This window comes from Peromyscus maniculatus, chromosome X (assembly GCF_049852395.1).
Source record: "Peromyscus maniculatus bairdii isolate BWxNUB_F1_BW_parent chromosome X, HU_Pman_BW_mat_3.1, whole genome shotgun sequence".
Taxonomy (NCBI): Eukaryota; Metazoa; Chordata; class Mammalia; order Rodentia; family Cricetidae; genus Peromyscus; species Peromyscus maniculatus.
Window position 1 is genome coordinate 123,564,163 of NC_134875.1, and position 22,225 is coordinate 123,586,387.

General features: G+C 39.6%; 1 long non-coding RNA gene across 2 annotated transcripts in view; it reads right to left on the reverse strand.

Annotated features, from left to right (window-relative positions):
- Positions 1-1,644: 1,644 nt before the first annotated feature.
- Positions 1,645-22,225, reverse strand: part of LOC107402996 (uncharacterized) — a 57,065-nt gene continuing 36,484 nt past the window's right edge. For both annotated transcript variants that reach the window (XR_006068197.2, XR_013047963.1), the window contains one exon: positions 1,645-21,772. This is a non-coding gene — a long non-coding RNA (uncharacterized LOC107402996). The remainder of the gene's footprint in view (positions 21,773-22,225) is intronic.

Genomic DNA, 22,225 nt, shown 5'->3' on the forward strand with positions numbered 1-22,225 from the left:
GTAGGGAAGGGGGCTTTTAAGGTAGCTAGATGTCCTGATGTAGTAGATTGTTTTCCACTGCTTTAGGAATTCTCCATCATCTTCTGCTGCTTCAGGCTCTGTGGAATTGTCCATCGCTGCTTGGATCTGACTGTTTGGATCTGACAAGGTGCTAGCAAGGCAGAAGAGGAAGTTTAGAAAAAAATTTACCTTGGAGGAGTCCCTGAGGGGTCTTGGGGTGAGGAAGGGGGTCCCAGGACCAGGAAAATTTGAATGATACTTATCTGAAGTGGATCTGACCTGTACAGGTGGATTCAAACTGGCTCTGGAACACAGAAGAAATTTTAAACATACTAAGAAGCAGCTGCAAGTAATTTAAAATCTTGAGCTGGTAGTCATGATATTAAATGTTTAGTACTCTGCCATCTGAATGTTATTAGTTAGTGTTAGCAAGAGAGAGAAAAAGAGAAACCTGGAACATGCTTTTAATTTTCACCTGAGATAAGTCTTATTTAAAACAAACCTCAAGGCACCTGTTTTCTTTATTAGTTTAGCATCCAGGAGATACAGGTGATCAATTGCTGAGGGCATTTAAAAGTAATAAATTGTGGGAGCCCATTTTCGGGTTCCTCGTGGCTTTACCCAGCATGTCTGCATAGAGAATGATTAGTACCACCGGCCTGAGTGCAGGTGTCTGAGATGGTCTGCACTTGGCTGTGCTGGGGGAGAAGGTCTTTTGCTCCACCCCTTAGCATCTCTATAAATACCCTGTGACAGAGACAGTCAGGGCCTGTTGGAAAAGGCTCCAGGCCCTCTCGAGGCTATCCTTTATTCTCTATCTATCTCCACAATATTTTCTGCAATAAATCCTTCTATCTAATATTTCCTGCTGCTCACACTCAAGAAAACTCTGGGGAGCTGTGGGATTGGTGGGTAAACACCCCTACAGAATGGTGCCATGAACAGGGACCAAAGACAACAGAAAAAAAGGGGACTAAAGAAAAAAAGGGGGACTAAAGAAAAAAGGGGGACTAAGACAAATGAACAGGGACTAAAGACAAAGTAATAGGGACTAAAAATAAAGGAAAATAATAGTTTTATTACAGAATTTTTGGTGAAAGTGTGGGTCAGCCCTGCCAGTGGAAAGGCATGCCAGTGTTATGGAAAATATATATATTATTGAGGGGCAGGGATTTTATCCTCAAGAGAACAGGAAAGCAGACTGGAAGGATGTCCAATGCTACAGAGCAAAATTCTCTTCTGTCAAAATTTTCTATTTCTATCCCTTTCTCAATTTCTATCTGTGAAAAATAAGTACAAAGTATAGGGTAGTAATATGGTGTAGAAAAACTTAGAAGTTTAAGATTGTGTAGAAAATAAGTAAGGCAACTAGACAGAAAAACTCTCCAATTTTTTAACTTTGGGGGCTATAAACACAAACTGGGGAAAAAATCTTTCTTTGGGCTTTTTTAGTAAAAAAAGCTCTTCTTTGAGCTTATTGGGAAGAAAAAAGTTTCCTATGGAAGCTTTTGTCCTGGGGACAGCTGAAATGCTAAGTCCAAGTGGCAGGAGAAAGTGTTTTCTCCCTGAGGCAAAAATGGGGGTGTAAAAAGCCAAAAAGTTTAAAGTTCAGAAGTTTTGGGAAAAGTTGGTCTTTCTCTCTTGGGAAAAAAATCTTTCTCTTAAACCAAAAAGCTTTTCTTGGAAAATTTGGGGGAAAAAAATCTCTTAAACTTAAAAACTAAAGCCTTTCAGAACTCTCTCAGAAGAACAAATTAGAATCACCTGAAGATATTAGTATGGGGACCACCTGTGATTAGCTCTAAGGGAAAACAAACTTCTTAAGACAGCAAAATGACTCTAAGTTCTCTTTCAAGCTTTAAAGATCCTCCCTGCAATGCAGGAGGCAGGGACAAGTTCCTAAAAACCTCTTCTAAGCTCTGTCTCTTCAAGCTAGTAAAAGACAGTGGGTCAGAGTACCCTGAGGGAAACGCTTGGGAGAGTGTGGGTAAAGAGCTACAGAGAGCCCAAAAGGACAGGAAACCTTACCTGAGAAAAGCAAAAAAGCCAAGCTTTTCAGTTACAGCCGAGCTGAGGCATCAAGGGTTTTGTTTCTGAGTGAGCTTTTCAGAATGAAAAGGTTCTCCTAATCCTCCTAACACAAAGATCCCCTGAAGCAATGCAAACTGTTAGCATGGTATCCTCCCTTCAGAGCAAAAACCCAGAGGTGACTGGCCAGCGGCTCTGAGTTGAAATGCATTTTGGGGATACTAGGGTTCCCGCAGTGATAAACTTCCTGGAGCGCACATCTAAGGCCGGAAGGTGCAGGACCCAGGGGAAGATTGCTAATGAACAAACAAAACTAAAGCCAGTTGGAATAGCATAGTTGTCTGCTTTCCTACAAGTCCAGGGTTGATAAGTCTACAGCTGCAAAAAGAAATCTGAGAAAAAGCTTTTCTATCAGAGTAAGGACCTTTCTGGGAAAACAGTAAAGCTGAACTGTGTCTGAAGCAGTTGTGCTGCTGAGTCAGAATGCTGTCTGGGGAAAGAGCCCAGCCAGGGCAGAACAGAACTATCCAGGAGTAAAGCTTTCTTTTCTGTCAGAGAAAGCATCTCTTTGAGAAAAGCTTTGTCTCAACTGACTCCCGTGAGATGAGGGAGTGTAGCCCTAAGGGGTGATTGCCTCTGGCATAAGCTCTGTCCTTGAGCACCCAGACAAATTCAACCCACTGGGGGACTGGGCCAGGTGAAGGCCTGATGAGGCAAAACACTTGTCCTAATGGGAGTTTAGAAATGGCAAAAACATCTCTTGTTAGATTTTCAGTCTGTACACAAACCACACAGACCCCGAAAACAGAGACGGACTAAAGTCCCTACCTTCAGAAGCAAAAAAAGCTGTCACTGTGGCAATGGGAAATGTTTCTGGGCTAGAGGGGATAAATTGAGACCAAACTGGGAACTGTCTGGGAGAAACACTCTGTGTTAGTTATTTAGCTGCGTTGTGTTCTTACCCTGCAAGGAAATGTCACGAAACACGACAGAATGCGCTTATAGAGTTTATTAGAGTTAAAGGGACAGAGAGTGCGCAGGCCTGTGGGAGAGACACATGCGTGGAGAAGAAGGGGGATTGGGAACATGGCGCTCCTCTTTAAAACCGGCTGGGGGCGTGGCCAGGTCACGTCACTACTCCACGCGTGTGCATAGATCACATGGTCACGTTGCATGCTTACGTGGCCATGTAACATCACGGATCCTGGTTACGCGAGACGCCTTGACCCGGAACTTGCTAGGCGGAGGTGTCCAGGTCCGCCGGGTATCCTGGTTATGAGAGACGCCCTGACCCGGAAATGCCTATCCTGACCTGGAATTGGCTAGGCGGAAGTGTCCGCCTGGTACATGCGACCGTGGGGGCGTGTTGTGAACCCTTCACTCTGAAGAAACAGAGAAGGGACATAATCCCCCCCAGAAAATATATGACCTGAAAAAGCTGCTAGAATTTGAGGCAGATTAGGGGGGAGAAAAAAAAAAGCCCCTACCTCCAAAAGCATCTAGCAGAGGTACAGAGCTGCAGACAGATACCTGAAGCTCTGCATCTGAGCGGGGGAGAGGAACAAGCAAAATGAGATAGATCAGTAGGAGAAAATCTCTTGAAAGAGCTATGAAAAAGCTGTTGTAAATGATCTTGTTTTTCACTGGCTGGCTAAGGCAAATACAAGCCCTGAGGAAAGTTGCTATCAGAAATGCCAGCCTCAATGCCCACTAATGAGGCAGGTGTGGTTCTGATCCGGGGCCAGTGTCAAATGAAGGAGAGACACCTGTTAAAGCCAGCTGAGGAGAGACCAGAACCTCCCAATGTGCCATAGTTGAAAATGTAAAATGCTTGTTCAAATCTCCCATTGCAAAAGCAAAAAACTTTGTTCAAACCTCCTGGGCAAGAATTTGTAAGCAAGTCTGGTAAAAGTGAACCAGTTGACTCTCAGACCCGAAAAGAACTATGGGAAAAGACTGATATAAGGGAAATGATATTATTATGGACTGATATAAGGGAAATGCATTCTGGGAAAGGTAGTTTTTCTGCTAAAGATGGCGAAATTGCCCTGAAACACTTTTGTCAGCTTGAAAATATGTTCATGGTAAACTTAAAATACAGCTTTTAAAAGAATAAGGAGGAAAATCGTCTAAGAATTTAAGTGTCAGTTCCAATGAAAAATTGAAAGGATATGGAACTAGGTGCTTCTCAGTTTGGGGCTCCGTTGATTAAAATACCTTATTTACCCTAATAGCTGTGCAAAGTTATTACGGTAGTTGGATGACTAAAAAGCTACCTATAAGAGCAAGCAAGCCACTTTAAAATCCTTAAGAAAACAAGGGAAAGCAGTTTATACACTGAACGTTGTCTTAGATATGAAGAAACTTATGTTAAAATTAAAAAAGTTCTTTACCTTTTGAACAAACTGCCTGCAATGAGTAATTCCTTTGCAAATCTAATAAGTAGACAAGGAAACAGGCATTCAAAAAGAAATGACTGCTTTATAGATGGAAAAAAAACTTCAGAAAATCTAGCTGTCTTACAAAAGAGTTGCTTCACCTGAAAGTTCCTTATAAGAAATCAGTGCTAAATATTACAGCTGCTAATAACATCAGGAGGTAAAGTTAATGAAATAAAAATACTAAATCCTGAAAATGCTTTTTCTCAAAGTAAGCTAATGAAGGATACATTTCATGAAGGAACATCTATGTTCTTGACTCCTTTGAATAGTAAGTTTTGGTGAAAATAATGGAACTAACAACAATCAAGTCAAAATGATTCAATAAATTCAAGACGCTATTCCACAAAAGAAAGCTGCCATGCTTTGTGGGCCATATTAGAGCTCACTCCAATCTTGCTTGTCCTTTAACTGAGGGTAATGCAATGGCTGAGCATTATCCCAAGTGAAAATGGCTCAACAGTCACATGATCTTCATCATCAAAATAGCAAAAGCTTAAGAAAGCAATTCAAACTTACCAAAGAATCAGCTCGTCAAATAGTTAAATGTGGGGTATGTCCAAAATATTTTCCTATCCCTCACTTAGGGGTAAACCCTCAAGGTCTTCTTCCCAATCATCTATGGCAAATGGATGCTACTCATATTGTAGAATTTGACAAATTAAGATAAGTACATGTGACCATTGACACTTATTCAGGATTTTTAATGGCTAGTGCACAACCTGGGGAAGCTATAAAACATGTAATTATGCACTGCTTGAAGTGTTTTTCGTATATGGGTATACCTGTATGGCCGTGGGAGGCTTCTTGCTAACTGTTCTAATATCTTAAATTAACCCATTTCTATAAATCTATACCTTGCCACGTGGCTCGTGGCCTACTGGCTTCTTCACATGTGGCTTGTCATGGTGGCAGCTGGAAGTGTCTCTGACTCATCCTTCTACTTCCCACAATTCTTCTCCTCCTTGTCCCACCTATACTTCCTCCTGCCTGACTACTGGCCAATCAGTGTTTTATTTACTAACCAATCAGAGCAACACATTTGCCATACAGAACATCCCACAGCATATACCAAAAATTATTAAAACTGATAATGGTTCTGGATATAGTAGTAAGGCATTTCAACAATTTTGTACCCAATGGGAAACCATACATAAAACAGGTATTCCTTATAATCCTCAGGGACAAGGTGTAGTAGAAAGGGCTCATAAGCAGTCTTAAATACAACTTCAAAAAATAAAACTAGAAAAGGAAGAAATTTACCCTCAATCGCCACATAATACATTAAATCGTGCTCTTTTTGTTCTGAACTTTTTGATTATGGATGTCTATGAACAGTCTGCCGCAGATAGAGTTTTAAGGAAATATTTAAGTTTGATGTGAATACATCAAAGTTTTTCCTATGTTCTGTTAGCAAGAAAATTCAAATGATTAAGAGTTAAAGTTGTAAGACAGAGAAAATTGTTAACTATATATAGCACCATATATGCTAATTCAAATGGTTCTGTTAAGAGTTTGCTTTGTGTTGTAAGTTTGAGAGAATTGTGACTATGTATAGCAATATTTATGTTAACCTGTTAATGGTAATGATGAAGCTAAGGGATTCTTTAAGTTTGTAGTTGCCTTAAGAGTTTTTGGTTTAGAAAGGGCTTGAGGCAGCTAAGACTGCTGTAGTCAACTTGGACCTAATTCAAAAGAGAAATGCCATCTTTATCATCCTATACTCCCATACCAGGAGGTGTAACAGCTATGGAGATTGCTGTGAGCCATTAATAATTAGTGATTTTTGATCCTGCCCTGGACTTCCCTTCTGGACCAGAGGTGAGTGTCCTAGCTCAGCCCGGACTCCATCCCTGGGCACCAGCCACTCTGGGGAAGACCTGCCCAACTTGGCCCCAGGTTCTGGCCACCGGGCAGGTTCCCTTCTAGCCCCACCAGGAAGGATCTCCTTCTCCAAGACCCCCGGCAGATCCTGCAATCTCCACGCCCTGCCCCCACGCCCATCCGCCTGAGACCCCAGCCACTTCCTGAGACAGAGACCGGCACCCAGCTCCCATCCTGCCCCGGACTTCCCTTCTGGACCAGAGAGAGAGCTCCTGTGATACCTCAGTAAAACCCCCCACTCTATCCCCTACAGACAAAGAGAAGCTTAAACTAGGATTCCTAAGTGTAGATAAGAACTTAGACCCCTTTTCCCCAGGTGGCTGTATCTGCTACAGGGACTTTGGAAAACACAGAGTCAGGATATTCGACCAAAAGACTAAAAAAAAGGGAGGCGGGTTAAATAAATTATATGGTCTATGCCTTTAGGAACTAGCCTCACAAAGAAAGGGGAGCGCTCCTTCCAACCTCCCTGCTGTGAGTGAGAGATTTGGAAGAGCCTCCCTGGAGGCTTGTAAACTTAGAATACACCTTACTTTTGCATCCTGTACCTAAAGTCTCCAGTGGCAGCTTTGGGGATGCGATCTAGGCACAACAAGACCCTCACTCTATTGTCTCAAAAAGGGGGCCTTAGACAAAGATATCTCAATATAGATAGACCCAGGCCAGTTTCAAGTCACCAGAAATGATGGAGCCAGCCCCAGGAACTCAAAAGAACAAAGTCAGAATGTCTGATGGTAACCAATTAACCACAAAATGCCCCTCTTCAGAGATAACATGACCAGACCCTGGAGATGAGTTGGAAAACTCCTGACAGGGCAAACAGATAAGCTAGAATAAGATAAAGTCCAGGCCCGGGAAAAACTGGACCAATCAAGGATGGACCCGTACTAACCCCCTCCCCTCTAAGAAATTTTATGGGTTTTGCCTATAAATACTAACTTCCCCAAGAAAGAGTAACTCTTCCCTGCCTCACTTGAGATGTCTTGAGATGAGTTCCCTGTCATGACTTGTAACAGATAAACCTTGCTTTTGCATTCTGGTATGCTCGTCCTTGGTGGTCTCTCTGGGGGTTACACTCTGGGCACAACACTCCCATCCTGCCCTGGACATCCCTTCTGGACCAGAGAGAGCTCCCATCCTGCCCTGGAGTTCCCATTTGGACAAGAGAGCTCCCATCTGGACAAGAGAGAGAGACTTCCTGAATCTGTCAGCTCTGTCTGAACCAAGTGCGCTGATAAGACCAAGAACGAACCACAGGGAGATGGGCAGACGTCAAGGCAGAAGTACATACAACAAAATGAAGAGCAATACAGCATCACCAGAACCTAGCCCGCCTCCAACATCTAGACCTGAACATCAAAAATTGGAAGAAGCAGAAGAAAACAGCCTTATGAATAACATCATGAAGAAGGTAGAGGCTTGTGTAGAGGAAAAGACAAAAAAAAAATGGGAAGAACGCTATAAACAACTAGAGGAAAGGGCAAACAAATTAGAAGAAAACAATAAATTCCTGGAAGAAAACAATAAAGTACTGAAAGAAAATCATGAAAAAGCAATGAAACAAATAAAGGAAACAGTCCAAGACCTGAAAAGGGAAATAGAAAAAATGAAGAAGACACAAACAGAGGGAATGCTGGAAATAGAAAATCTGAGTAAAAGATCGGGAACTTCAGATGCAAGTATAACCAACAGAATGCAAGAGATGGAAGAGAGGAGCTCTGGCGTTGAAGATTCAGTAGAAGAAATAGATTCATCAGTCAAAGAAAACACTAAAGCCAACAAAGTCATGAATCAAAATGTCCAAGAAATTTGGGACACCATGAAAAGACCAAACCTACGAATAATAGGGGTAGAAGAAGAAGAATTTCAACTCAAAAGCACAGAAAATATATTCAACAAAATCATAGAAGAAAACTTTCCCAACTTAAAGAAGGAAATGCCTATGAAGATACAAGAAGGCTATAGAACACCAAACAGACTAGACCCCAAAAAAAAGTCCCCTTGCCACATTAGTTTTTTTTATATATTAAGAAAGGGGGACCTGTGGGAGCCCGTTTTCGGGTTCCTCGTGGCTTTACCCAGCATGTCCGCATAGAGAATGATTAGGACCACAGCCCTGAGTGCAGGTGTCTGAATGGTCTGCACTTGGCTGTACTGGGGGGGGAGGTCTTTTGCTCCACCCCTTGGCATCTCTATAAAGACCCTGGGGTAGAGACAGTCAGGGCCATTGGAAAAGGTTCCAGGCCCTCTCAAGGATATCCTTTATTTTCTATCTGTTTATCTCTGCAATAAATCCTTCTATCTAATATTTCCTGCTGCTCACACTCCAGAAAACTCTGGGGAGCTGTGAGGTTGGTGGGTAAATGCCCCACAATAAATTACTATATTAAGGTCAGTTTTTTGCAGAGTCCAGGCACTTTTGAGTCTGGGTGTGTGAATACCTCTAATCTGTTACTGTTCCTTACTGACTGGGTGTATTTGATGATCCTTGGCCTCTGGCTCTATGGTGGTCCTGTAACAATTAGCTAAGTAGTTAATTAGAAGTTTGAGGGAGACACAAGCTCGTCCTGCACCAATTGGGAACAGGTAAGGCCCCATCTCCAGACTGGGCAGACCACGTCCTAGGCTCTAGGCCCTGGGGACACATCCTGTGCCCTTTCCCTAAGCAATTGCAGCCCCAGGGACCAGCCAGCTGCCCCTTCTCCCACCCCCTCACCAAGAAATTCAGCCCCCTGTGACACCAGTGAAAAACTGGAGACATAAGCCCACACTGCACTGATTGGGAATAGGTAAGGCCCCCTCAGTAAGGCCTCATCTCTGTACTGGACAGACAAGGTCCCTAGCCCCTAGGCCCTTGGGGCACATTCTGTGTGCCCCCAAGCAACTGGAGTCCCAGGGAAGAGCCAGCTGCCTCTTCCCTGCCCCCTTGCCAAGAAAACAGCCCCTTGTGACACCAGCAACCACCAGAGTCATAAGCCCAACCTGCACCAACTAGAAACAGGGAAGACCCCATCTCTGGACTGGGAAGACCAGGTCCCTAGCCCCTAGGCCCCATGGGCACATTCCGTGCCACTCCTGCAAGCCATTGGAGCCCCAGGGACCAGCTAGCGGTCTCTTCCCCTGTCCCCTTGCCAAGAAAACAGCACCCTGTGACACCAGTGAAAAATGGAGACATAAGCCCATCCTACAACAATTGGGAACAGAAAACAGGTCCCACGCTGCACCAATGAGGAATAGCTGCTCCCTGAAACAGAGCCCACTGGTGCCCATTGGACTAAGATCTGCTCCCTGAGACACAGAATCCATCAGCACCATTTGGACCAAGAGCCTGGCTTAAACCAAGAGCTCCCATTAGACAAAGAGTATCAATCAGACCAAAAGAGGCTCCATCAGACACAGACACCACTTGCACAAAGTGGAGGAAGAGATGTGTAGACGCCAGTGCAAAAATACAATCAACAACATAAAGACCAATATGGCACCATCAGAACCTAGTGGTACTACAGTAACAGCAAGACATGAACATCCCAAAGCAGAAGAAGCAGAAGAAATAGACCTTAAAAATGACTTTAAGAAGATGATAGAGGCCTTTAACTACACTTAAAGAAATTGAAAAAAAGACAAAGAAAAACTTGGAAGAAATCAAAAAATCCCTTAAAGAAAGCCAAGCAAAAGCAATTAAACAAGTGAATGAAAAAGTTCAAGATTTGAACACTTAAATAGAGGCAATAAAGAAGACACAAACTGAGGGAACTCTGGAAATGGAAAATCTGAGTAAACAAACGGGAACTACAAACTAACAAAATGCAAGGGATGGAAGACAGAATCTCTAGTGTTGCAGAAAAAAATAGAGGAAATAGATTCATCAAAGAAAACACTAAAGACTGTAGATGGAACCAACCGTCTTATTAAATAAGAAACATAGAACCAATGCAAAGAGAAAGCCAAGAGATCAGAGCTAAGAGCCTTACCCACCTGCTGCAGCTAGCCTCTTCTATATGCAGTTTCTTCAATGCCCATATTTTCTCTGAAGTAGATTGGTATTGCCAGGAACCATCATGTCTCATAGTCATAACAAAAAAGAAAAATTTTCTAAGTTTTTAAAATATTTTAAATGCCATATTCTGTAGCTCTCTGCAGGGTTTGAAGATGACCTGTCTATCTAAAATATATCTGCTCAATTATTAAAACATATCTAATATGACTATAAGTTTTATTGTAATGTCTAACTACTAACTTTCATTTCTTTATATCCTAATAGTTGGTAATACTAACATTCAAGGATCAGAAAATTGCATTACATTGTTAAATGAACGGTATAAGTACAATTAGAAATATACATATAGCATTTTCTAACAATATCAATTTCAAATTTGTAAACAATATAAAACAATCCAATCCAATGTAAAGTATTTAATACAGGTAATTATCTTTTTCTTCTTTTCTTTTTTCTTTTTTTAAACAAGAACTTTACATCTAATCTCCTTTGCTTAGCCTTTTTCCTAACCCTTGACAACAACTTGTAACCAACCCCACTAAACAATGAAAATTATCCCAGACCCTAAACCCATTAAAAACACCAAAAAACCAGCTGCCCCACACCACCTCTTTGGGATTGTGGGCGTTGTATTCTTAAAATTGCTTCCTGCTGGGTATGGACGAAGTTATCTTTATCCTGAAAGAAAAATTTTAGGTTAATTGTCAAATTCTAGGAAAGGTAACTATATCATTCATTATCCAGTCTGTGTATAATATTCAAGTAGTCTTTGAGACTGGATCATCTCAGCTAGCTCTGTCAAAATTGCTCTGAGCACTTTGTATGTCAAAGCTGATATGTAGATGATGTTTGTCAGCTTGGTGATGTTATTATTGTCCACGTGGAATTGTTGTTGTTGTGGGGCCCCAACTTCTTTCTGGAGACTTCAGTTGATGTTAGGCCTGGCCGTGATTTCCCGCAAAAAACTGATAAGAGACTCGAACACAAAGACATATATATGCAGCTAATTGAAGCCTTTTTTCTAGAATTAGTTAGTACTGTATATGATCATTCATATCTTAACAAAGTTTAAAATGTATATATATATATATATATATATATATATTAATCTTGTAAATTTTGATATAAAACTTATACTTTAAGAAAAGTTTAAAGAATCAGAATAGAATCAAAGAGTTGAGATAAGTAATAGAATAGTTCCTTAATTAATTTGGCTTTTCTCCTGTCCCATAACAGAAGATGGCTCTTTTCTTCTGACATGATACAGGAAGTTTGCATTTTCCTTTTAACAACATGCTTGAGTTTTAAGAGGGAGAGAGCCATTCTCCAACTCCAAAGTCAGCTTAAAATTTTAATTGAACTGGGACTACTAGAAGACCAATAGTGTTTAATCTTTAGAGAAAAGCAGAAACAAACATTTAGGAAGACATAAAATTTTTTAGATGATATACCATACGCCATTTCACTCTGTTTCTTGGAATAGACAATTTGTCCCTTTTCTTCAGTTGTCTCATTTGTCTAGTATTCTTCAAATTCCTTAACCTTCATTCTCCTAAAAGACAAAAACAAAAACCTTTCCCCAAGACTAATGTTGGGGATGTTCCTTTTTGGCAAGTTATTATCTGATTAAATGAAAAGGCATGTGTTACTGGTATAAGTCAGTTTAAATTAGATGTTCATGCTAGTTGATGAATTATCACCTCCTCTAATTAAGAGATCTCTCTTGTTCAAATCAAACCTTTATCAATTTTTATGGTACCCACAGCTTATCTTCTCCTGCAGAAACAAAAGCAAAACCTCATCCCCAATGTAACACATATCCTGGTTTCCATTCTGAGGTCAGCTCATCCTTAAAGAATATAGGCTGATTTAATTCTGTAGTCTTTTCTATTATCCACTGTCTCTCTGCAACTGTTGTTCCTTTCTCATTGGCACTGAGAAAATTCAAAGTTAATAGAGCATTATGCAGTCTATTTCTGGTGGGATTCGTTACCCCTTTCTGTTTATTTAGCATATCCTTCAGAGTTCTGTTTGATCTTTCTATAACTGCTTGACCTGTAGGATTATGTGGCATGCCTGTAATATGCTTTATATTGTAATAAGCAAAAAACTGTTTCATTTTAACAGAGACATATGCTGGAGCATTGTCAGTTTTAATTTGTGTAGGTATACCCATGATGGCCATAACTTCTAGCAAATGAGTGATTACAGAATCAGGTTTTTCAGAACTCAAAGCAGTTGCCCATTGAAATCCTGAATAAGTATCAATGGTATGGTGTACATATTTCAATTCTCCAAATTCTGCAAAGTGAAACACGTCCATCTGCCAGATTTCATTCCTCTGAGTACCCTTTGGGTTACATCCTGCTGGTAATGGCATCTGATTGTAGAAGGAACAAGTAGGATATTTCTTTACTATTTCTTTGGCTTGTTGCCAGGTTATAGAAAAATCCTTTTTATAAACCTATACTATGACATGATGTTTTTATGAAATACTGAGGCCTCCAGCACATTTCCTATCAATATTTTATCAATCTCATCATTGCCTTGTGCTAGAGGGCCTGGCAGACCAGTATGGGATCGGATGTGAGTTATATATAAAGGATGACTCCTTTTCCTGATTGTATCTTGTAATTGAATAAATAGTAAAGTTAATTCTGAAGCATCAGGGATAAATTCTGCAGTCTCAATATGTAATACTACTCTTGCAGCATACTGAGAGTCAGTTACTATGATGAGAGGTTCTGAAAAATCCATTAATACCAACAGAATAGCATACAATTCTGATTTTTGAACTGAATTAAAAGGACTTTGAACCACTTTACTTAAATTTTTGGATTTGTAACCTGCCTTTCCTTGTTTGTTGGCATTTGTATAAAATGTACGAACTCCAGATATGGGTTTTTTTCCACACAATTTGAGGCAAGATCCAATCAGCTCTCTTTATAAGATCAATTCTATCGCTTTGGGGATATTTGCTGTTAATTTCTCCCAAAAAATTACTGCAAGCTTTATGCCAAGGTTCACTTTCTATCCATAATTTTTCAATATCCTCCTTAGTGAAAGGTATGACAATTTCTGCTGGGTCTATTCCTGCTAATTGACGAAGTCTCAATTATCCTTTCCAAATCAAGTCAGAGATTTTTTTCCACATAAGTTTTCAATTTTTTATTTGGTTTATTTGGTAAAAATATCCATTCCAATATAATATCTTCCCTCTGCATTAATATTCGTGTAGGAGAATGCCTAGAAGGTAAAATAACCAAAATGTAATCCAGCTTTGGATCAATACGATCCACGTGCCCTTCATGTACTTTCTTTTCTACCAAGGCCAATTCTTTCTCAGAATTCAGATGATACTTTCTTGGACTGTTTAAGTCCTTGTCACCTTCTAAGGTTTTGAACAAATTAGTCAGTTCGTCATTTTTTACCCCAACAATAGTTTGAGTAACAATAATTAATTAACAATAATTAATTAACAATAGATGAGTAATATCTCCAAATACTCTTTGAAAGTCATTAAGAGTCTGTAGTCCATCTCTCCTAATTTGCACCTTTTGGGGTCTAATTTTTTGTAGCTCTATTTTATATCCTAAATAATCCTAAATAGAATCTCCTCTTTGTATCTTTTCAGGAGCAATTTGTAATCCCCAGCAAGGCAAAATTTTCTTTACTTCTTCAAACATTATTTCTAAAGTATCTGCATTTGAGTCAGCTAATAAAATATCATTCATATAATGATAAATTATAGATTTAGGTAATTTTTTACATACCAATTCCAATGGTTGTTGTACAAAATATTGGCACAGAGTTGGGCTATTCAACATTCTCTGTGGGAGAACCCTCCACTGAAATCTTTTAACTGGTTGAGAATTATTATAAGTAGGCACTGTGAAAGCAAATCTTTCTCTGTCTTTTTCTTGTAAGGGTATTGAAAAGAAACAGTCTTTTAAATCAATAACTATGAGAGACCATTCTTTGAGTAACAGAGTAGGCAAAGGAATTCCAGATTGTAGAGAGCCCATTGGCTAAATTTCTTTGTTAATTGCTCTAAGGTCTGTTACTATTCTCCATTTACCAGATTTCTTTTTAATAACAAATACAGGAGAATTCCAAGGGCTGGTTGATTCTTCAATATGCTGGGCATTTAACTGTTCTTCTACCAGCTCTTCTAAAGCCTGGAGTTTCTCTGTTGTTAAAGGCCATTGCTGAACCCATAGAGGCTTGTCTGTTAACCATTTTAAAGGTAGAGCTGTTGGTGTTTTTGGAAGATTATCAGTTGTTGTGCCATTTTTGTATGACATGGATGGCTGGTGAGCACTCATTAGAATAATATCTATTATTTCTCTCAGAAACATGTACTAGTTTATGATTTGTTTCTGAGATTGAAGGGATATTAATCTGAGTATTCCATTGTTGTAACAAGTCTTGACCCCACAGGTTCATAGCTATGTTATATGGTTTTAATTTTCCTTTCTGTCCTTCTGGACCTATACATTCGAGCCATCTTGCACTCTGTTTCACTCAAGATAATTTCCCAATTCCTAACAGTTGAACATTTACCTCCTGAAGAGGCCAAGTTGGATGCCAAAATTCTGGTGCAATTATGAAAATGTCAGTACCTGTGTCTACCAGACCAGACAACAAAACCCCTTTATTTTTATTGTTAATTTTGGTCTTTGTTCATTAATAGAAGTTTGCCAATTTTTTTCTTTATGTTTTTTCCTGAATTTCCTATTCTGTCTGTTTCATCATCCCGACCAACATGATTTATTCCAATAGGCATTTGCTTATTTAGTTGTTTTGAGCAGGGGTTTCCTAAACAACTGCAGGAAAGGTTTGAACTGGATTTACTGTGGCGGCCTGCCTGAGGCCCCTCTGAGAGTTTCCCGAAGCCTGAGGCAAAGGATTACCCTGTCTGTCCCTTGTTGATATACATCGTTGGTCCAGTGTTTTCCCTTACCACACCTTCTGCATACTCCAGAAGGAAGGGGCATTCTGTTGCCAGTGTTCCTTGAATAAACATTATTTCTAGGAATGACCTGTCTACAGTCCCTTTTCAAATGTCCTTGATTTCCACATCCAAAACATCTAACATTTCTCAAACCTTTTGAAATTGCTTCTCCTACCCACATATCATCATGGCCATAAGCCTCAACATTAACCATGTCTCTAATCCAATCTCCCAAAGGTGCAGATCTTGCCTTTAACAGCCTGATTATTCTTTTGCATGCTGCATTTGCATTCTCAAAGGCCAAAGATTCAATTATTATCTGACTAGCCTCTGAATTCGGGATCATTCTCTGTACTGCTGAAGTCAATCTTTGTAGGAAATCTGTGAAAGATCTTTTGGGCCCTGTATAACCTTTGTAAATGACTCAGTTTTTTTCCTAGTTCCTCAACTCTGTCCCATGCATTCAAGACATAGAACTAGGGTTTGGACATCATATAAACATTGTGTTTGTACTGAAGCATACTGGCCTTCTCCAATAAGCTGATCCTGGCAGACTTGTATTCCTTTATCCCTCCATTGTTTTTCTATATTTTTAGCCTCATTATTGAACCACATTTTCCGCTGGAGATTTTGTCTGGGTTCAAGAACAGCCTGTGCCAAATCCCGCCATTCCTTTGGTAGAATCCTATTACAAGTTGACCAGGTGTTTAACATTTGCTTTACATATGGGGAATGCATGCCATAAGATGCTATTGCCTCCTTAAATCTTTGTAAGTCTAACATTTCAATTGGAATCCAAGTATTTTGTTCATTCTCTTCATCAGGTAGCTGCTGTATGGCTACCAATAAATTAAGGGTGATTGTGTGAAAACTGGCTTTCTTTCTGTAACCTTATGATCCAACTTTGAAACAACTTCACTGTTAATTTCTTCTGTCTGAATTTGAATTTCTCTATAATTCATTTTTACAGGTTTAACAAGTTTTTCTAAGACTGTTGTCCTGGCATATGGTGGTATTTTATTTGTACTGAAATGTGATTTTCATTGTATGTTAATAAATAAAGTTCCCGGGGGTCAGAGCTATTAGAGCCATAGCAAGAGCATGGTGATGGTGGTGCACACCTTTAATCCCAGCACTTGATAGAAGAGCTAGGTAGATCTCTGTGTGTTCAGGGATACAGCCAGCATTGGAGACATATGCCTTTAAGATCTGGAGGGCAGTACTTACAGGCAGTGATGAGGCAGTCATGTGTTTGGGTTTACAACCAATGAGAAGGCAGAATAGAAAGACATTTAAAGACAGACACACAGGAAGTAGCTCTCTTTCGGGGAAGCTAGGAGCACTGCAGGAGGTAAGATTTTAGCTCTGAGCTCTGACCTCTCGGCTTTCTCTTTTACATTGGTTCTGTGTTTTTTTATTTTAATAAGACAGTTGGTTACATCTACAAGGACCCAATGTTACAAATAACAAGATACTGACTAATGGTCCTACAAGAGGAATCAAAAGGGAGAATATGGATGATCTCCACCAGTCATCTGCCACAGCAGAGAATCACTGCTTGTGTAGCTCTAGGCTAAGTTTATGTAGCTTATTTATCTGGGTTTCTACCATTCCAGACTCATTAATATAATAACAACATTCTCCCCTCAGAAAAAGGCATGTCCCACCCTTTTCTGCTGTCAACAGGTCCAAGGCCCATCGGTTTTGTAGGGCAACCTGTGCAAGGGAAGTTAACTGCCTCTGAAGGGAGGACAAGGATGCTTCAGAAGCCTCAATTCCTACCTGAAATTGTTGGGATAGGTGAGCCATTGTTATGAGGGAGTGACCCAGGGCTTTTCCCACCAGGCCTGCAGGGACCAGGGAGGTGGTCAGGGAAACTCAGGCCACAAGGGGCAAGAAAACCAATTACCTGTCCCTTAGCAGGAGGAATGGCATCATGAATTTTGCAGTAAGAATAGGGGCATCCTACGCTTTCCTCCCTCTAATAAATTTTGCAATTGTGGGCAGTCTGACCCCACCCCCAAAGAAGAAAAAGAAAATTTGTAAGTGGGAGATATAAACTGTAGTCAGGTTGTATTCCTCCTAGTCCTTCTTGGCTTGTGGGCGTTGGCAAATTTTGATCACGCACCACCACCACCGACGTGATCTCCTGAAGCTTATAAGAACCTTTTTAATAGACAAAATCTTAGACACGTTAGCAATATAACAGTGGTAAACTTTATCAGAGCAAAATTATGAATCCTTGGAGCCTCAACAAAACATCAGGATAGCCAGAGAATAAAATCTAAAATGTGTCATTTATATATCTCTCAAGTCTTTTGACAAAATTAATAAAATACATTTAGAACAGAATTATTAGTTCTAATCATATTTCTATAAGTTTTGATATTGATGAACAGTTCTTCAAGAGGGTCTGGAATTGTATCAATTTATTCATATTCAAGAATCTAGAGGTAAATAACAGTCCTATAAAGACATGTATCCTCCTCCTGACATTATGAAAACATCAGGACCTTTTTAAATATCAGTGAGGGGATCATAGAGGCTTAGGTATAATTTTGTGGCTTGGCCTGGTGGTAATGAGGAATACCTGTAGTGGGGGATATGAAAAATTAAGCACCAATTTTTAAGAGCTCTTAAAGTATATGTAAGGCTGTTGTCTATATATGAGCTCAAGGCATTCCTAAAATTAAAAAGCAGTGAAAGATATGGTGTATTACTTTTTATTTCATAACCATAAATCATAAGGATGTAAGCCTCGTGGGTAAGCTTCCATAGGGACAGAATTTATAATTGTTGGCCAGACATATGAAAAGGTGCCAGTATATCCTGTAGAGCTATTTGCCATTCTATAGACTCATAAGTTTCATAGTTTGATATAAATATAATATCATCTGTACAATAAATGTATTGTAAGGTATATGTATATACATATACATATATATATATATATATATATATATATATACATATAGGTTGGGGGGCTGTGAGGAATCTATAATTGACAGTTAGTTCTGATAGTTAATCTGTATATATAAAAGGAGAAACTCTGTTCAATGAATGAGTCCTGGATAAACAGAACTTGCATTTCCTGCTCTGTATGTCAGCTTTGGCCTCCATCATGGCAGGGTGAGTAGGCAAGCTAAAAGTGAAATGCTGACAACCTTTAGGGTGAAAAGGTATGGCAAAGAAGCAATCTTGTAAAATTTACAACAATTGTTATCTTGATTTCTAGGGATGACATGAGAGATGGCAAGCCAGGCTGTGAGATTCTCCTTGGCTTTAATAAATTTTATTTAATTTCTTAAAATGTTTTAACAGTGTATAAGCCTGATTTTCCTAAATAAAAAGATATTGGGGTGATTTAAGGGCTGGTGGGAGGCTTTATATGCCCTATTTTTAAGTTTCTCTTCCACCAGACAGGTTACAGTTACAATTCTCTCAGTATTTAAAAGCCATTGTTTGATCTAGATAGGAGCATTCGATTTTCCTGACCTTTTGAATACATTATTAGCTTGACCTAGGCCTGTAAGAGACGAAGAAGTAATAGTCATCTTAAGTACTTGGCCAATCTTTTTCTGAAATATAAGAAACATCTATGTTTATGTCTAGCAAGCCAATTATCTTCTTTCCCTGTATTTTAAGTGTTTAGTTGTTTGGAATATTTAATTTCCTGAATCCAGAAGGCCATATCACTAGAATCCACACCAGCAGCTCCCTTAGGCACTGCCCTGTATGAATCTGAATTGTACAATGATCTTAATCTCTCCAGTAAAGTCAGAATCGCACATCCCTGGGGCAACCTTGTACATACAGCCAAGGAGCTACACCCTATAATTAGCCCCAATGTCCCTTCTGGGGAGGTCCAAAGACTCTTGTATTAAGGTATACATAACTTTATTTTTAAAGCCTATACATCTATCTCAGACCTCAATAAAAACTTTATTCATAGATCTAACTTAGGCATACATCTTTAATATCTTTAGGTTATTTATTGAGATTTGTTTAGCATTTATAACATATCTAGATGTTTATAGATTATATTTCTTTATTCCAATGACTTGCATTACATATGTAATAAATTATTTTTAACATTCTTAAACATTTTTTATATCTAATCCTTCATATCCTATAAAAACTTTATATCTAAAAGCATTTTTGTATTTAATTCATCAGGAGATATAGGTGATTAATTACTGAGAGCAGCCAATGTGGTGAATTCCTTTAAACAAAGGAACAGTCAAAGATTATTTTGAAATCTGTTTGGCGAGCTATCTTTTCTATGAATTTGGATAGCAAGGCAAATTATCTTTTAGGCCTTGTAAATAGGGATATAATCTAAATGATGTCAAAGCATAGTTTGGACAAAACCCTGGAAATAAGGGGTATGGCAGTTTTGTCCAAAGCTTAAACATTTTAAATGCTAGGGGGCTAAATAATGAATTGATTATATGAAATTCAGCATACTTAGCATATATATAAATATGATTTTGTATACATTAGAGAACTTGATCATAAAATGATCAAGCTTTAATTTGTATCCTAATGATTATCTCTAATAGCCTATAGCTTAAGTACAACTTATCCTTAACAGTTTACAGTTTAGGGTGGCCAATCAATCAATAAATTTTATTTTTTAATTATCTTTAACTAAAGTAAACTTATTTAACAATTTATAAGTTAGTTGGCTCTGTAAACTTAGAACTTAGGTTTTATATTAAAACAGAGGAGGATTTTTTTTTTTTTTTGTAGCAGCTGCAGCCGGTTTGTCCAATCTATATCAAGCCAGGTAGCCACCGGGAATGGCAAAGGTGAGGAGAAGGGTGGAAGTGAGCTGAGATGCAGATAGCAGATAGTTAGGTTCAGAGAGAAGAAGGCAGATGTTTAGGATTCCAGCCCCCAAACATCTTCGGTGTCTGATGAATCCATACAGGTCGTAGTAGGGCGTTCCCTAACCAGGACCTGTTTTTTTTTTTTAATGAGTTAACTGAAGTTCTTGTACTTGGCCAAGATTTTTGTAAATTATCAAGAAGTTAAAAGTCAACCCAAAAAGAGAGAAAAGGACACCTTTTTAGGAGAGCTGGGAGTTGCCATTAGTTTTTAAATCGGTACTGGCTATAAGGCTTGCATTAATTTAAATGAAGGCTGCTGGAGCAGAGCTCCTAGTTAGCTGCAGGGCAAATTTAGGGCTCAAGTTAGCCCTTAGATTCCAATAGTTTTAGCAAAAGACTTTGTAGCAGGACGCTGCTACTACTATGGAGAACATAGTGTTCTCCATAGTTCTAGTTTACACTCTCAGGAGGTCTTAGTTCTCATTAGTTCTAGTTTACACTCTCAGGAGGTCTTGTAGTATGATAATATTGTGTTACCTCCTTTAAAGACCCTGAATGAAGTAACGGCAGGTTTCTCCCTGAAGGGAGGGGTTAGAATCTCTGCCACTTAACACAGTCTGACAGTAAATCATTTTTATAAGGCTGGCTGCTTTTATGGGTCTCCTATATCTTTCCTTACTTTTTTTAAATAAACCTTTAGGATATCATTTATCAAGTTCCAATAAGAAAAGGCCTAAACAAGCACCTTCTCAGGGCCAAAAGTTTGATAATAATCTCTTTTTTTTTTTGTTTTGTTTTGTTTTGTTTTGTTTTGTTTTTCAAGACAGGGTTTCTCTGTGTAGCTTTGCTCCTTTCCTGGGACTCACTTGGTAGCCCAGGCTGGCCTCGAACTCACAGAGATCCACCTGGCTCTGCCTCCCGAGTGCTGGGATTAAAGGCGTGCGCCACCACCGCCCGGCGATAATAATCTCTTAAACAATTTCCTATTAGTTTCCATCTTTTTTCATCTGTAGTTCCCTCTTGAGGAAACCAAGGACAAATGTCCCCAATATAGTCAAAAAATATTTTTTTAAGATCTTTTTTCTTTACTCTAGTTCCTTGCGTCTTGAGAGATTCTTTCAAACCTGAAATAAGGGGCTGGAGAGATGGCTCAGAGGTTAAGAGCACTGACTGCTCTTCCAGAGGTCCTGAGTTCAATTCCCAGCACCCACATGGTGGCTCACAACATCTGTAATGAGATCTGGTGCCCTCTTCTGTGTACATAATAAATAAATAAATCTTTAAAACCTGAAATAAACAGGTTCTGTTTACTAAATGCTTGTCCCATGGTGACTCACTCACCTTGCATTGACACCAAATGTCTCTCCTCAGATCTGTCTCGTGGGGCGGGTGGTCCCACGGTGATCTCCTCTCCAGAGCTTCACTCACGACCAAATAGGCCATGGCAGTCCAATGTCATGGATCTGTCTTGTGGGTGGTCCCACGGCAATCTCTTCTCCAGACCTTCACTCACAACCATATGACGCGTTGGTCCAATGTCAGTCGGCTTGCCTGGGTGCAACATTAGCTGAGCCCTTCACAGCTTCAGCCTCACCATTGGGTGCCAGGTGCCCCGGCCAGTGGGGTCTTCAATGGGGACCTAAAGGGAGGGCCAGCGAATGAGAGGGACAAGAGACACAAAGAATGAGAGCAAGACAGGATGTCTGATCAAGCTCCAAAATTTTATTTTACTCTCAAGGGATATATAGGTAGGCAAAGGGGGTTGAGAGCAGGAAGGGACTTAATTATGGGGGTTGCAAGCAGGAAGGGACTTAATTATGGGCTGTTCGGCCAGCAGGGAATGTTGCTCTGAAGGTTATCTATCTACTCTTGCCTAACTACCTAATTGCTTAACTGCAGCTCATTCACCTGATATCTGAGAAGAGGTTCTGGTATTTGTGAGAAGAGGTTCTGGTGCTTTGGAGACTTAAGCAAGGCCTAGATTTAAGAAAAGAGGAGAGAAGCCCAAATATGGCAGCCTGTGTGTCAAAGGTCGCTTAGGCTTATGGCTCCCGTCAACAGAGTAATAACAAATAAATAATTTAAAGACAAG